We start from the raw sequence: 15,972 nt of genomic DNA on the forward strand, positions 1-15,972 counted from the left end.
AAAGGAAATAGGGGCTGACTTATTTTTTGGGCTCCAAATCACTGCAGATGGTGACTGCAGACATGAAATTAAAAGACAATTACTCCTTGGAAAGAAAGTTATGACCAACGTAGACTGTATATTAAAAAGCAGAGAGATTACTTTGCCAACAAAGGTCTGTCTAGTCAAGACTATGGTTTTTCCAGTAGTCATGTATGGATGTGAGAGTTGGACTGTGAAGAAAGTTGAGTGCTGAAAAACTGATGCTTTTGAACTGTGGTGTTGGAGAAGACTCTTGAGAGTCCCTTGGATGGCAAGGAGATTCAACCAGTCCATCCTGAAGCAGATAAGTCCTGGGTGTTCATTGGAAGGACTGATGTTGAAGCTGAAACTCCAATAATTTGACCACTTAATATGAAGTACTGAGTCATTTGAAAAGGTCCTGATAATGGGAGGGCTTGCGGACAGGAGAAGGAGACAACAGAGGATGAGATAGTTGGATGCCATCACTGACTCGATGGACATGAGTATGGGTAGACTCCAGGAGTTGGTGATGGACAGGGAGGCCTGGTTTGCTGCAATCCGTGGGATTACAAAGAGTCAGACACCACTGAGAGACTAAACTGAAACTTAACTCCACAGCACAGTTTTGCAGTAAATCTGGGTCAGCCTCATCAAGGGACACAAATTTGGGTTGCTCACAAACAGAGCCACAGATGCCTACACAAGTGGTATATAGGATGTATGTGCATACTTAGTCACTCTGTCATGTCTGACTCTGCAATCCAAAGGACTGTAGCTGGCAAGGCTCCTCTATCCATGGGCTTCTCCAGAGAAGAATACTGGAATGGGTTTCCATGCATTTCTGGAGGGGATGGTCCTGATCCATGGATTGAGCCAAAGTATCCTGCATTGCAGGCAGATTCTTTACTGGCTGAGCCACCAGAGAATCCTGGTAATAGGACATCTCTGAGCAAACAGACCTCATTGACTTCAGCACTCTCCACCCTTGGAGAAGGAGAAAAAATAATATGAATAATAAGCCTGATTAAACCTAACTCTTAGGACTTCTTTCCAGCAAGATGGGAATAGACTCTACCCATGACAGGCCGGTGACAGCTTTAGAGCAGAAAAGAAGTCCCACCTCACACCCTGCTAGGTTTTAGAAACTTACACAGCAACAAGACCCTATCGAGGTTTTAACACCCAGTACACACACTCTGATGAAAGATGTGACTGACATCCATTTCCAAACCACTGCTCACACCAAAGACATTGAAAACATGGAGTCTACACAGGAATAGTCGCATATAGGTGAATACTCACCTTATCAGGACCACAATATAGAATTATTTCTCCTAAAATCAGAGAGACAAAGTTAAGTGAAGTGAAAAGCAGAGGCACCCCAAGACACATATTAATCAAATTAACAAAGATCAAACACAAAGGGCAAATATTAAAAGCAGCAAGGGAGAAAAAACAATTAACACACAAAGGAATTCCCATAAGGATAACAGCTGATCTATCATTAGAAACCATCCAGGCCATAAGGGAATGGCAGGACATACTTAAAGTAATGAAATAGACTAACCTACAACCTAGATTACTGTACCCAGAAAGGATCTCATTCAGATATGAAGGAGAATGCAAAAGCTTTACAGACAAGCAAAAGCTGAGAGAATTCAGCACCACCAAACCAGCTCTTCAACAAATGCTAAAGGATCTTCTCTAGACAGGAAATGCAGAAAGGTTGTATAAACGTGAACCCAAAACAACAAAGTAAATGGGAACGGGACCACACCTATTAATAATTAACTTAAATGTAAATGGGTTTAATGCCCCAACCAAAGGACAAAGTTTGGCTGAATGGATACAAAAACAAGACCCTTATATATGCTGCCTACAAGAGACCCACCTCAAAACAAGAGACACATACAGACCAAAAGTGAAGGGCTGGAAAAAATATTTCATGAAAATGGAGACCAAAAGAAAGCAGGAGTCGCAATACTCATATCAGATAAAATAGACTTTCAAATAAAGGATGTGAAAAAAGACAAAAAAGGAAACTACATAATGATCAAAGGATCAATCCAAGAAGAAGATATAACAATTATAAATATATATGCACCCAACATCGGAGCACCGCAATATGTACGGCAAACGCTAATGAGTATGAAAGAGGAAATTAATAGTAACACAATAATAGTGGGAGACTTTAATACCCCACTCACAACTATGGATAGATCAACTAAACAGAAAATTAACAAGGAAACACAAACCTTAAATAACAGAATGGACCAGCTAGACCTAATTGATATCTACAGGACATTTCACCCCAAAACAATCAACTTCACCTTTTTCTCAAGTGCACACGGAACCTTCTCCAGAACAGATCACATCCTGTGCCATAAATCTGGTCTTGGAAAATTCCAAAAAACTGAAATCTTTCAGGTCATCTTTTCTGACCACAGTGCAGTAAGATTAGATCTCAATTACAGGAAAAAAATTGTTAAAAATTCAAGCATATGGAGGCTAAATAACATGCTTCTGAATAATCAACAAATCATAAAGGAAATAAAAAGAGAAATCAAAATATGCATAAAATGAATGAAAATGAAAACACAACAACCCAAAACCTATGGGACACTGTAAAAGCAGTGCTAAGGGGAAGGTTCATAGTATTACAGGCTTACATCAAGAAACAAGAAAAGAGCCAAATAAATAACCTAACTCTACACCTAAAGCAATTAGAGAAGGAAGAAATGAAGAATCCCAGGGTTAGTAGAAGGAAAGAAATCTGAAAAATTAGGGCAGAAATAAATGCAAAAGAAACTAAAGAGACCATAGCAAAAATCAACAAAGCTAAAAGCTGGTTTTTTGAAAAAATAAACAAAATTGACAAACCATTAGCAAGAATCATTAAGAAACAAAGAGAGAAGAACCAAATTAACAAAATTAGACATGAAAATGGAGAGATCACAACAGACAACATTGAAATACAAAGATCATAAGAGACTACTACCAGCAGCTCTATGTCAATAAAGTGGACAACTTGGATGAAATGGACAAATTCTTAGAAAAGTATAACTTTCCAAAACTGAACAAGGAAGAAATAGATGTTAACAGACACATCACCAGCAAGGAAATCGAAATTGTAATCAGGAATTTTCCAGCAAGCAAAAGCCCAGGACCAGATGGCTTCACAGCTGAATTCTACCAAAAACTTAGAGAAGAGCTAACACCTATCTTACTCAAACTCTTCCAGAAAATTGCAGAAGAAGGTAAACTTCCAAACTCATTCTATGAGGCCATCATCACCCTCACTCCAAAACCAGACAAAGATGATACAAAGAAAGAAAACTACAGGCCAATATCACTGATGAACATAGATGCAAAAATCCTTAACAAAATTCTAGCAAACAGAATCCAAGAACATATTAAAAAAATCATACACCATGACCAAGTGGGCTTGATCCCAGGGATGCAAGGATTCTTTAATATCTGCAAATCAATCAATGTAATACACCACATTAAAAAATTGAAAGATAAAAATCATATGATTATCTCAATAGATGCAGAGAAAGCCTTTGACAAAATTTAACACTCATTTATGATTAAAATGCTCCCGAAAGCAGTAATAGAAGGAATATACCTCAACATAATAAAAGTTATATACGACAAACCCACAGGAAGCACCACCCTCAATGGTGAAAAATTGAAAGCATTTCCCTTGAAATCAGGAACAAGACAAGGGTGCCCATTCTCACCACTACTATTCAACATAGTGTTTGAAGTTTTGGCCAAAGCAATCAGAGCAGAAAAAGACATAAAAGGAATCCAGATAGGAAAAGAAGAAGTGAAGCTCTCACTGTTTGCAGATGATGTGATCCTCTGCATAGGAAACCCTAAAGACTCTTCCAGAAAATTACTAGGGCTAATCAATGAATATAGTAAAGTTGTAGGATGTAAAATTAACACACAGAAATCCCTTGCATTCCTATACACTAACAATGGAAAAAAGAAAAAAAACAGAAGGAGAAATTAAGGAAACAATACCATTCACCATTGCAGCAAAAAGAATAAAATACTTAGGAGTATATCTACCTAAAGAAACAAAAGACCTATACATAGAAAGCAATAAAACACTGATGAAATAAATCAAAGAGGACACAAACAGATGGAGAAACATACCGTGTTCGTGGATTGGAAGAATCAATATTGTCAAATGGCTATTCTACCCAAAGCAATCTATAGATTCAATGCAATCCCTATCAAGCTACCAACAGTATTTTTCACAGAACTAGAATAAATAATTTCACGATTTGCATGGAAATACAAAAACCTCGAATAGCCAAAGTAATCTTGAGAAAAAAGAATGGAACTGGAGGAATCAACCTGCCTGACTTCAGACTCTACTACAAAGCCACAGTCATCAAGACAGTATGGTACTGGCACAAAGACAGAAATATAGATCAATGGAACAGAATAGAAAGCCCAGAGATAAATCTACGAACCTATGGACAACTTATCTTTGACAAAGGAGGCAAGGATATACACTGGAAAAAAGAAAACCTCTTTAACAAGTAATGCTGGGGAAACTGGTCAACCACTTGTAAAAGAATGAAACTAGAACACTTTCTAACACCATACACAAAAATAAACTCAAAATGGATTAAAGATCTAAATGCAAGACCAGAAACTATAAAACTCTAGGGCATGCACACTTCAGTACTGCAATGCATGGGACTCAGTAGTTAGTTTCCTGGCACTAGAACTCAGGCTGAATATATGTGATGCATCACCTTAGTTGCCTCACGGCATGTGCCACCTTCCTGAATCAGGGATCAAACCTATGTCTTCTGCATTGCCAGGTTGATTCTTTACCACTGAGCCACCACTGAAGTCCCAAAACTCTCATTTCTTAGATAGCAACATGATATATTTTACAAATTCTTATGTGAAGCAAGAAACACTACTGAAAATTATTTTTTAAAACAGTTATTCATTGTCTAGAAAGTACCCTAAAGGTATACAAGCAAATAAAAAAATATTTATTGAAAAAAAAATACATTACCAGAAAAATCACTGAAAGCCTACACCATTTAAATCTAAAACAGCTCCCTCTCTCACCATCCTTATTCAGAAAACTAGACTTCACTCTGAGTAAGTTCAGAAAGAACACAAGTTTCACACTATCCACAGGTCCCATTTGAGTGTTCTGGTATCTTCTTAGAAGAGTCAAGTCACTTGAATTTCTCACACACACTCACTCTAGCTATGGGTTATAGCCACTAAGTTCCCGATAAGTGGCCAACAAAATTTTTCCTTCTTCCACCCAGTCCCACTCATAAACCAGTGATTCTATTCAGGCACAGCATATTGTGAATACTGAATCATTTCTGATGAAAAGTTAAACTAAAAATAGACATTACTACTTACACATCAAAAAGGGATGTCACAGAGAAAGAAGTCTGCCACTGTTCCTATCCCCTGCTCTGAAGGCAAAGTTCAGAGTATGACCAGAGGGAAACTTAAGGATATAAACACTATTCTCAAGGAACACAGTTTATTTGAATCAGACTATTGGAAGGTCAAGCTTATAAGTGCCCACAAATTATCAAAGGTTTGCTGGTAGACAATTAAGAAGAAAGCTGGTTGCTTCATGACAGATACAAGCTAAACACTGGCAAGCAAGTTTATCAGAGAAAACCAGAGAAAAACACAGCTATGAAGAGTATTCCTGAGGTCAGAACATATCTTAGACATTGACTTCTAAAACTATCCTTGCAGAAGAGAATGAACTTTGGGGGATCAGGTTCTGAAGTAATTTATGCCCGCAAGATATTATAAAAAACTGGAGTATAATCACCCGACTGATGAAAGCTAATGATAGGTAAAGAGACTGTTAAAAGGAGAGTGCTACTAAAAACAACATCAACCCAGGGAATGTGAATATGCCTAAGGTTACATCTTCCAAGTAGCTGCATTAGAGACTTTACACTGTAGGGGAAAGACACTTAAAACAGTGCATGGAATCACTAAAGATATATCAGTAACAAGATATGGAATCGGAATTGCTACACTGCACTGTCTAAATGTAATACTTTGACAATAATTTCACAAGACATATAAAGAAATACAAATATGTGACCTAAATGAGGAAAAGCAGTCAACAGAAACTGCCTATGAGAGGGACTAATGGTTAGCTGTAACAGGGAAAAACTTTACATTACTGCTGTCAATGGGTTCAATGACTAAAGGAAACTCTTAAAAAGGCAAAACACTGAAATCAATAAAATGAGGAACTAAAATAGAAATGATCATAGGAGACTATTGGAATCATTGTATTATTTCAAACAGAGAACTTATGAGAAATGGATAAATTCTTGGAAGCATATGACTTACCTTCATGAAACTATGATTAAAGAAGAAAAGTATAATATAAAGGTCCTATTTAATAGAGTCTATAATAAAAGATAGAAATCATATTTTCCAAAGGAAACAAATGGAAATTTTGGAGTTGAAATTTATTACATCTGAAATGAAAAATTCACTGGAGGGAGTCAACAGTCGATCTGAAGAAGTCAATGATAATGAAAGTGAACTTGAAGATAGATCAATAAAATAATGTAATCCAAAGAACAGAGACAAAAAATGAATAAACAAAAATGAACAGAGGCTTAGAAAATAAGCCTCTGTTGGTACATAATAAAGCAAACTGAAACATACAAAAAAGGGGAGTGCCAGGAAAAATGGAGCAAACTAAAATATTCAAAGGGCTTCCCTAGTAGGTCAGACAGTAAAGCTTCTGCCTGCAGTGCAGGAGACCTGGGTTGGACCCTGGGTCAGGAAATCCCCTGGAGAAGGAAATGGCTACCCACTCCAGTATTCTTGCCTGGAGATTCCCATGGACAGAGGAGCGTACTAGGCTGCGATCCACGAGGTCGCAAAGAGTTAGACACAACTGAATGATTAACACACACACAAATATTCAAAACAAATAATGATTGAAAGCATATCAACTATGATGAAAAATATTAATCTACAAGCCCCAATTGTCCAACTACTTCATGTAGGATAAACTTGGGGGGCCATAAACAGATGCTACTGAAATGCTGAAAGCTAAAGTCAGAAAGTCTTGAAGCCCTAAAGAAAAATAACTCAATCTCATAAGCGAATATCAACATAGGGCTTATGTCTCATCAGAAACAATGGATGCTCTCTGGTAGTGAGGTGACATAGTCAAAGTCCTAAAAGTCAAAACTGTCAGCCAAAAATTATATATCAAGCAAAATACTCTTTCAAAAATGAGGACAAAATACAGATATTCCTTTGCCCACATCTGCCCAAAAAGAATTTATTGGGCAGAAATCTGTATCAAAGTGACTGCAGACAGAAGAGCCTCTCACTTGCTATTGTTTTACATTATTCTTCTTTCTTAAATAATATAATTGATATAATTCATTTGTGTGTACAAGGTCATCAACTTTTAGATGGGTAAAAGCCAGGACAAAAATGAAGCATTCTACAACTTTACCATTTCACCTGTTTTCTATATCTGCTGGCTATTTGTGTAATCTACTTATTTGAGGCATAGGTGTTATAATTTAACTTGCTGAGTGATTTCTTCTGGATATAAGCCTAAGCAATAGCAAAAAGATACAGTAAATCCTTAAATTCCTTGCATATGATCAAGACATCTATGAAATGGCTCTCACTTCTGCTGCTGCTACAGCTGACTTGATACTTTAGCTCTGGGAGCTGTGGAAAGGTGCTGGTGTGGCCAGTGGAATTTAGTCATTGGATGATGATAAAGACAATTCTGAATGGACTTGTCTCAAAAGGTCATGAGGTGACTGTTCTAATATCTTTGGCTTTCACTCTCACTGACTCCAATAAACCATCTGCTATGAAGTTTGAGATTTACCCTACATCTTTAACTAAAGATGATTTTGAGGATGCTGTCAAGCTTCTTATCGATAAACGGATGCTTCTGGTGAAAGATTACTTTTGGATCGATCTTTCAACAATGCAAATTTTATTTTGGGAATTTTCTGACATTGGTATAAACGTGTAAAGGAGTAGTTTCAGACAAGAAATTTATGACAAAACTGCAGGAATTGAGGTTTGATGTCATTCTTGCCGATGCTGTTGGACCCTGTGGAGAATTGCTGGCTGAGATACTTAAACCACCTCTAGTGTACAGTCTCTACTCTTCGCCTGGCTATTCAATTGAAAAGAATACAAAAGACTTCTATTTCCACCATCCTGTGTACTTGTTATGTTTTCAGAATTAAGTGGCCACATGACATTCATAGAGAGAGTCAAAACTATGATATATGTTTTTTATTTTGACTTTTGGTTCCAGCTGTATGATGAGAAGAAGTGGAATCAGTTTCAGAGTGAAGTACTAAGTAAGTCATGCTTCCCTGATAGCTCAGCAGTAAAGCATCTGCCTGCCAAAGCAGGAAACATGGGCTAGATCCCTGGGTCAGGATACTTCCCTGGAGAAGGAAACGGCAACCCACCCCATTATTCTTGCCTGTAAAATTTCATGGAGAGAAGAGCCTGGCAGGCTACAGTCCATGGCGTTACAAAAGAGTTAGAAATGCTTAGCAACTAAACAACAAATAATATTTAGGTAATTTGTGTCTTTATTTGGTAGGATTAAGTTCTATCTTTCCTAGTGTCATGAAGGGTAGTTCATATATATATAAATCCACAAAAATTTGTCTCAAATAAGTGAAAGAGTGAAATAAAAACACAAAATGGCCCATCAATCCTTCAAATATTATGGAAACACCTAAGTTATAAGATAAGGTAGAACCCTGAAGTCCATTAGTAGTATCGGATAGCAGGAAGTCATGTACAAAAAGTTGAAGAATTTAAGACTTCTGTAAGTGACTATAAATCAAACTCACAAATTTTCTTTTTTTGGAATTTAAAAATGTTAAGTCATTAGAAACCTCATAAAACGTCTTGATAAATAAAGATATGCACATTGAAAATTACACACATATTTGTAGCACAAGTATCTAGGCAGCATTTAGAAACCAGCTTGAACATCTGGAAGTTCTCTGATCATGTACCATGTTGAAGCCTAGCTTGGAGAATTTTGAACATTACTTTGCTAGCATGTGAGATGAGTGCAATTGTGTGGTTATTTGAGCATTCTTTGGCATTGTCCTGCTTTGGGGATTGAATATGAAAACTGTCATTTTCCAGTTGTGACCACTGCTGAGTTTTCCAAATTTGCTGGCGTATTGAGGGCAGCTCTTTCACAGCATCATCTTTTAGGACTTGAAATAGCTTAACTGGAATTCCATCACCTCCACTAACTTTGTTCATAGTGAGGCTTCCTAAGGCCCACTTGACTTAACATTTCAGGATGTCTGGCTCTAGGTGAGTGATCACACCGTCGTGGTTATCTGGGTTATAAAATATTTTTGCATAGTTCTTCTGTGTATTCTTGCCATCTCCTCTTCATATCTTTTGCTTCTGTTAGGTCCATATCATTTCTGACCTTTGTTGTGCCCATCTTTGCATGAAATGTTCTTTAAAGGACATTCCATAAAGGACTGCAGAGGAATACTCACAACATTTATGGAATATAAGTGTTCCATGAAGGACAGCAGAGGAAATACTCCTAATCAAAAGAGCAAGAGTAATCTCTTGAAAGAATAACTGATGAAACAGGCATCACCCATCTACTAGACACCAAGTTTAAAAAGAAGGTAATAAAAATGTCAGTTGAATTAAGAAAAAATTATAGATGTAAACACATATGACTAGAAAAGGAATTATAAATTTTAAATATCAATGATTAAAAAATAAATAATTTAATTTCTGAGATAAAAAGCAGTCTAGATACAACGAATAGCTGACTAAATGCCACCGGAGAACAAAAAAGTGATCTAGAAGAGAAAATAACAGATATCACCAATTAAAACAGCAGACAGAAAAGCAAATTAAAAAAAAAATGAAAGCAGGATAAGAGATCTATGGCATAATCTAAAAGGTGCCAACTTACACATATAGTGTTCCAAAAGGAGAAGAGACAGAAAAAGGGACCAAAAATGTATTTGAAGAAATTATGGATGAAAGCATCCCAAATCTAAAAAATATAGCATATATCCAAATACAGGAAGCAAAATGGATATGAAATTAAAAAAAAAAAAAGCATGATTATCTCAGTAGGTATGAAAAAAGCATTTACCAAAGTCCAACATCTATTCATGATAAAATTCTCATTAAAATGAGCACATTTGATGAGGAAATGTTTTACAACATAATAAAGGACATTGACAGTAAACCCACAGCAAACATAATACTCAACAGTGATAAACTTAAAGCCTTATTGCTAAATCCAGGAACAAGACAAGGATACCACATTGCTGCCTCTATTCAACACAGTATGTAAAGTTGTAGCTACAGAAAGTAGATAGGAAAAAGAAATAAAATGTGTCCAAACTGCAAGAGAAGAAAAACTTTCAGTGTTTGCAGATGACATGATACTCTATGCAGAGAATCCTAAACTCCCCATATAAAAGCTATTAGAACTAATAATACATTTTCAGCAAGCTAGCAGGATACAGGATTAATTTACAAAAATCTGTTGCATTTCTTTTTACTAATATTTTAATATCAGAATGAGAAAGTTTAAAAAGATAACCTCTTTAAAAATTTTACTCAAAAAATAAAACACATATGAATAAACCTGACCAAGAAAATGAAAGACTTATATGCTGAAAACTATAAAACTTGAATAAAGGAAATAAAAGAGGATTCAAAGAAATGGAAAGACATCCCATGCTCTTGGATTAGAAGAATTAATATTGTTAAAATGACAATATTACCCAAAGCTATCTACAAATTTAACGTGATCGCTATCAATTTACCCATGACATTTTTCACACAAAACTAGAATCAATAATCCAAAATTTTATATGGAACTATAAAAGATGCAGAATTGGGAGAGTAATCCTGAGTGGGGGAAAGGCAGGAGGTATAACTCTCCTAGACTTCAGACATTATTACAAAACTGCAGTTGGTGGGAATGCAAACTAATACAGCCTCTATGGAGAACCATGTGGAGATTTCTTAAAAAACTGGAAATAGAACTGCCATATGACCCAGCAATCCCACTCCTGGGCATACACACCAAGGAAACCAGATCTGAAAGAGACACGTGCACCCCAATGTTCATCGCAGCACTGTTCATAATATCCAGGACATGGAAGCAACCTAGATGCCCATCAGCAGATGAATGGATAAGGAAGCTCTGGTGCAATTACACCATGGAATATTACTCCGCCATTGAAAAGAATTCTTTTGAATCAGTTCTAATGAAATGGATAAAACTGGAGCCCATCATACAGAGTGAAGTAAGCCAGAAAGATAAAGACCAATACAGTATACTAACACATATATATGGAATTTAGAAAGATGGTAACGATAACCCTATATGCAAAACAGAAAAAGAGACACAGATATACAGAACAGACTTTTGGACTCTGTGGGAGAAGGCGAGGGTGGGATGTTTTGAGAGAACAACATTGAAACATGTGTATTATCAAGGATGCAACATCACCAGTCCAGGTTGGATGCATGAGACAAATGCTCAGGGCTGGTGCACTGGGAAGACCCAGAGGGATGGAGTGGGGAGGGAGGCGGTAGGGGGGATTGGGATGGGGAATACATGTAAATCCATGGCTGATTCATGTCAATGTATGGCAAAAACCACTACAATACTGTGAAGTAATTAGCCTCCAACTAATAAAAATAAATGGAATAAAAAAAGCTGCACTAATCTAAAGAGTGTAGTATTGATATAAAAATTAAAAATAGAACTAACATCTTTTTTTTGTTCAGTGACTAAGTTGTGTCAAATTGTTTGCAACCCCATGAATTGCAGAGCGCCAGGCTTCCTTGCCCTTCACTATCTCCCTAACTTTGCTCAAACTCATGTCCACCGAGTCAGTGATACCATCCATCTCATCTTCTGTTGCCCTTTTCACCATCTGCCCTCAATCTTTCCCAGCAACAGGGTCTTTTTCAATGATGCTCTTTGCATCAGGTGGTCAGAGTATTGGGGATTCAGCTGCAGCATCAGTCCTTCCAATGAATATTCAGGCCTGATTTTCTTTAGGATTGACTGGTTCAATATTCTTGCTGTGCAAAGAACTTTCAGGAGTCTTCTCCAGCACCACAGTTCAAAAGCATCAATTCTTCAGTGCTCAGCCTTGTTTATGGTTTAAATCTCACATCCATACATGACTACTGGAAAACTATAGCTTTGACTGTATGGACCTTTATTGGCAACATGATGTCTCTGCTTTTTAATATCCTGTCTAGGTTTGTCATAGCTTTCCTTCCAAGGAGCATGTGTTTTTTAATTTCATGGCTGCAATCACCATCTGCAGTGACTTTAGAGCCCAATAAAATAAACTTTGTCACTGTTTCTGCTTTTTCTGCATCTACTTGCCTTGAAGTAATGGGAATAGATGCCACAATCTTAGTCTGTTGAATGTTGAGTTTTAAGTCAGCTTTTTCACTCTTCACTTTCTCCCTCAAGAGGCCCGTTTGTTCCTCTTTACTTTGTGCTATTAGAGTGATGGTGGGGGTTAAGTTGGTAACTCGTGTCTGAATGTTGCTATCACATGGACTGTATCCCACTAGGATCTTATGGGATTTTCCAGGCAAGAATACTGTAGTGGGTTGTGATTTCCTTCTCCAGGGGATCTTCCCAACCCAGGGATCAGACTGGGGTGTCCTGCACTGCAGGTAGATTTTTTGCCGATTGAGCTACCAGGGAAGCCTGCATATCTGAGGTTGTTGGTATTTGTCCAGCAATCTTGATTCCAGCTTGAGATTCATCCAGCCTGGCATTTTGTATGATGTACTCTGCTACAGGGAACAAAGGACTGCTTCACATTTGGAAAGGAGTACATCCAGGCTGTATATTGTCACCCTGCTTATTAAACTTATGTGGAATTTCTATTATGAAAAGAGGCAAACTAAAAAGAGAGGCTAGTGTTTACACCTAAAGCAAGGATGTCACTCAGAAAGAATTGTGCCGTTGTCCCTATCCCCAGCTCTGGAAGCCAGAGTTCAGAGGGCTTGTTCATAGGGTGATGCAGGAACAGAAGCAGAGATCTCCAAGGTTCTACAGAAACTTATGTGGAATTTCTATTATGAAAAGAGGCAAACTAAAAAGAGAGGCTAGTGTTTACACCCAAAGCAAGGATGTCACTCAGAAAGAATTGTGTCATTGTCCCTATCCCCAGCTCTGGAAGCCCAGAGTTCAGAGGGCTTGTTCATAGGGTGATGCAGGAACTGAAACAGTGATCTCCAAGGTTCTACAAAAAACTCATTTTATTTGAAACAGACTATGGGAAGCTCAGGGCTTCCCTAGTGGTTCAGATGGTAAAGAATATGCCTGCAGTACAAGAGAATGGGTTCTATCGCTGGCTCGGGGACATCCCCTGGAGAAGTAATGGCAACCCACTCCAGTGTTCTTCCCTGGAGAATTCTGTGGACAGAGGAACCTGGTGGGCTACAGTCCATGGTGTCTCAAATGGTTGCAAAAAACTGAGAGACTATACTTTCACTTCATTTCACATGGAAATGTCAAGCCTAAGAGTTCCCTCAAGCTATGAAATATTTTGTTGATAAGCAGTTAAGAGGAAGCTTATGACTTCATGACAGATTCAAGCTAAACCATTTGCAAGCTAGTTTATCATAGGAAATCAGAGAAAGACATAGCTAAGAGCCTTCCTGAGGTCAGAACACATCTCAAACATTGACTTCAAAAGTATCCTTGAAAAAGAGAATGAACTTTGGGGTGTCAGATTCTGGAACAATTTATGCTCCCAAGATATTATCAAAAACTATAAGGACTTCCTTGATAGCCCATTGGTTGACTTCACCTTCCAATGCAGGAGGTTTGGGTTTGATCCCTGGTGTGGGAGCTAAGATCCTATATGGTGTGAGATCTTAAAACAGAAGCAATACTTTAACAAGTTCAATAAAGCCTTTAAGAATGGTCAACATCTATACATATATATATATATATATATATATATATATATATATAGCAATATATATAGCAAATCACTCAACAATTGATGAAAACTACCAGCCAGGGAATGTCAATATGCCCGAGGCTGCATACTCTAAATAGCTACGTCAGAGGTTTTACACTGTAGTGGGAAAAGACTTCATTAAATAGTCCATGTAGTCACTAAATATATAGGAGTAACAATATATGGAATTGGAGTTGCTACACTCCATTGTCTAAATGTAACAGTTAAAGAATAATTTCACAAAACATATAAAGAAATAAATGATGTGACCTACAGAGGGAGAAAAGAGGCAATAGAATCTTCCTGTGAGATGGTAAATGATTGGCTCTAACAGAAAAATACTTCAAAATAGCCATTGCCGATGGGCTCAGTGAACCAAAGGAAACTATCAAAAAGGCAAAACACTCAAATTAATAAAATTACAAACTAAAGTTAAAAATATAAAAGATTGTAGGAAAGTATTGTGAATATAAGAATGTAGAAAATATTCCTACAAACTGGAGAACTTAGAAAAATGGATAAATTCTTATAAGCATACAACCTACTTTCAGGAAACTATCCTTTTTTTTCCATTTTTTTTATTAGCTGGAGGCCAATTACCATAAAATGTTGTAGTGGGTTTTGCCATGCATTGACATGAATAGAACAAAAGTATAATAGCAAGGTTCTATCTAATAGAGTCTATAAATAAGAGATAGAAATCATATTTTACAAAAGTAAAAAATGGAAATTTTGGAGCTGAAAATTTCTATATCTGAAATGAAAAATTCACAAGCTGGAGCTAAGAGAAGATTTGAAGAAGCTGATGAAAAAGCAAGTGAACTTGAAGATAGACCAATAAGTTAACATAATCCAAAGAAAAGGGAAGAAAAGAATAAAGAAAAGTAAACAGAGACCAGAGAATGATTCATGTGCTGTGTGCTCACTCCCTCAGTTGTATCCGACTTTGTGACCTCACTGGCAGGACTGTGACCCTCCAGGCTCCTCTGAACATGGGGATTCTCCATGCAAGAATATTGGAGTGGGTTGCCATGCCCTCAGGGGTCTAACCCAGGTCTCCTGCATTGCAAGCAGGTTCTTTACCATCTCAGCCACCAGGGAAGACTTATATTCTAACCTGCTTAGCTTCTGAGATCAGATGAGAGGGTGTGTTCAGGGTGGCATGGCCATAGAAGTAATAAAGCACAATAACATACACAAAAATGGAGTGCCAGAAGAAAAAGGTGCAGAGTAAAATATTCAAAAGATAATGCCTGAAAACCTCCCAATTATGATGTAAAACATTAATCTGTACAATCCAATTGTCCAATTAATTCCAAGAAGGATAAATATTGAGGAGCCATACACAGGGACTAATGAAATATTGAAAACTAAAAACAGAAAGTCTAAAAGCATTAAAAAAAAAAAGGGGGTTAAAGAAAAAGCGTTAAAGAAAAATAATTCATCATTACAAGAGAATGTCAAGATATTACTTATTTCTCATTAGACACAAGGAATGTTCTCTGGCAGTGAGATGATATATTGAAAATGCTAAAAGACAAACCTGTAAGCCAAAAATTCTACATCAAGAAAAACTATCTTTCAAAAATGAGGTCATGGGGTTCCCTGGTGGCTCAGTGGAAAAGAATGCATCTGCCAATGCAAAAGACATGGCTTTGATCACTGATCCGGGAGAATCCCAGATGGCACAGAGCAGAATGCACCACAACCAGGTCCATGCACCACAAGTAGTGAGCCTGAGTTTTGAAGCCCAGCAGCCCCAACCATTGAGGCCACCTGCCACAACTACTGAACCCCAGATGCCCTAGAGTCTGTGCTCAGTAACAGGAGAAGCCACTGAATTGAGAGAGTAGCCCCCACTGCTGAAGCTAGAGAAAGCTCGTGCAGCAGCAAAGATCTAGCACAACCA

The 15,972-nt window shown here is 37.4% G+C and overlaps 1 pseudogene; it reads left to right on the top strand.

Moving 5' to 3' along the window:
* Positions 1-7,666: 7,666 nt before the first annotated feature.
* LOC136152745 (UDP-glucuronosyltransferase 2B4 pseudogene) lies at positions 7,667-8,461 on the top strand (annotated as a pseudogene).
* Positions 8,462-15,972: the final 7,511 nt, after the last annotated feature.

Source organism: Muntiacus reevesi, chromosome 22 (assembly GCF_963930625.1).
Source record: "Muntiacus reevesi chromosome 22, mMunRee1.1, whole genome shotgun sequence".
Lineage (NCBI taxonomy): Eukaryota > Metazoa > Chordata > Mammalia > Artiodactyla > Cervidae > Muntiacus > Muntiacus reevesi.